The following is a 2,500-nucleotide window of genomic DNA, read 5'->3' as shown; positions in this document are numbered from 1 at the left end:
GTGTGTGTGTGTGTGTGTGTGTGTGTGTGTGTGTGTGTGTGTGCAGAGAGTGCGCGGGCACACACAAAGGTGCGCCTGTGTGACGACCGGTGGAAAATTCCCGACTAGCGCCGTGCCAAGACGCCTGCCCTGGCGAGGCGCGGGTCCAAGGGGGAGTGTGAGAGGACGCAGGCGTGATGGGAGGAGCCAGAGATGTGAAGGGGCGTGGCCTACAATGGCATTTTTGACACGATGCCACAGGTAACTTAACAAAAAGGTTCTTTTTTTAATCTGTTTGTGCGCTTTTAAAAGAGAAAAGACATTGATACAACGTTGATTGTACGTACATGTACTTTCAAACAATGTTGCAAAATTTTTGTAAATTGAAACATCCTTGGTGTCCAACGTTGGGTGCACAATATTGGTTCGGAAATGACCAAATTTTAGTGGTCAAATCAACGTCACAACCTGACGTTGATTAAACGTTGTCAAAAAGCATGTTGACATTGACTAAACGTTGTCAAAAAGCATATTGTTTCAACGTTGTGATTGTGTTGTAAAATATTGGTTGGGAAATGACCAAAATTCAATGGTCAAATCAACATCAGAACCCGACATTGATTAAACATTGTCAAAAAGTATGTTGTTTCAACTTTGTATTTGTGTTGTAGAATATTGGTTGGGAAATGACCAAAATTCAATGGTGAAATCAACGTCACAACCTGACGTTGAATAAACGTCGTCAAAATGCACGTTGTTTCAACGTTGTATTTGTGTTATAGAATATTGGTTGGGAAATGACTAAATTTCAATAATGAAATCAATGTAGAAACCTGATGTTGAATAAAAACCGTCAAATATCATGTTGTTTCAACGTTGAATTTGTGTTGTAGAATATTGGTTGGGAAATTACCAAATTTCAATGGTCAAATCAACATCACAACCAGAGATTGATTAAACGTAGTCAAAAAGCATGTTGTTTCAACGTTGTATTTGTGTTGTAGAATATTGGTTGGGAAATGACCAAAATTCAATGTATAAATCAACGTCAGAACCCAACATTGATTAAACGTCATCAAAAATTATGTTGTTTCAATGTTGTGTTTGTTTTGTAAAATATTGGTTGGCAAATGACCAAAATTCAATGGTCAAATCAACGTCACAACCTGACGTTGAATAAGCGTCGTCAAAATGCACGTTGTTTCAACGTTGTATTTGTGTTGTAGAATATTGGTTGGGAAATGACCAAATTTCAATAGTCAAATCAACGTCAGAACCCAACATTGATTAAACGTCGTCAAAAAGCATGTTGTTTCAATGTTGTGTTTGTTTTGTAGAATATTGGTTGGCAAATGACCAAAATTCAATGGTCAAATTAACGTCACAACCTGACGTTGAATAAACGTTGTCAAAAAGCATGTTGTTTCAATGTTGTGTTTGTGTTGAAGAATATTAGTTGGGAAATTACCAAAATTCAATGGTCAAATCAATGCAGACAAAAAGCATGTTGTTTCAACGTTGTATTTGTGTTGTAAAATATTGGTTGGAAAATGACCAAATTTCAATAGTCAAATCAACGTCAGAACCCAACATTGAATAAACGTCGTCAAAAAGCATGTTGTTTCAACGTTGTATTTGTGTTATCGAATATTGGTTGGGAAATGACCAAAATTCAATGGTCAAATTAACGTCACAACCTGACGTTGATTAAATATCGTCAAAAAGTATGTTGTTTCAATGTTGTATTTGTGTTGTAGAATATTGGTTGGGAAATGACCAAATTTCAATAGTCAAATCAACGTCAGAACCCAACATTGATTAAAAGTCGTCAAAAATTTTGTTGTTTCAATGTTGTATTTGTTTTGTAAAATATTGGTTGGGAAATGACCAAAATTCAATGGTCAAATTAACGTCACAACACGACATTGAATAAACGTCGTCAAAAGGCATGTTGTTTCAACGTTGTATTTGTGTTGTAGAATATTGGTTGGGAAATGACCAAAATTCAATGGTCAAATTAACGTCACAACCTGACGTTGAAAAAACTTTGTTAAAAGCATGTTGTTTCAATGTTGTATTTGTGTTGTTGAATATTAGTTGAGAAATGACCAAAATTCAATGGTCAAATCAATGCCGACAAAAAGCATGTCGTTTCAACGTTGTATTTGTGTTGTAAAATATTGGTTGGAAAATGACCAAATTTCAATAGTCAAATCAACGTCAGAACCCAACATTGATTAAACGTTGTCAAAAATTATGTTGTTTCAATGTTGTGTTTGTTTTGTAAAATATTGGTTGGCAAATGACCAAAATTCAATGGTCAAATTAACGTCACAACCTGACGTTGAATAAACGTTGTCAAAAAGCATGTTGTTTCAACGTTGTATTTGTGTATTGGTTGGGAAATTACCAAAATTCAATGGTCAAATCAATGCCGTCAAAAAGTATGTTGTTTCAACGTTGTATTTGTGTTGTAGAATATTGGTTGGGAAATGACCAAATTTCAATAGTCAAATTAATG

This window comes from Entelurus aequoreus, linkage group LG10 (assembly GCF_033978785.1).
Source record: "Entelurus aequoreus isolate RoL-2023_Sb linkage group LG10, RoL_Eaeq_v1.1, whole genome shotgun sequence".
Classification (NCBI taxonomy): domain Eukaryota; kingdom Metazoa; phylum Chordata; class Actinopteri; order Syngnathiformes; family Syngnathidae; genus Entelurus; species Entelurus aequoreus.
This window is presented reverse-complemented; position numbering follows the sequence as displayed.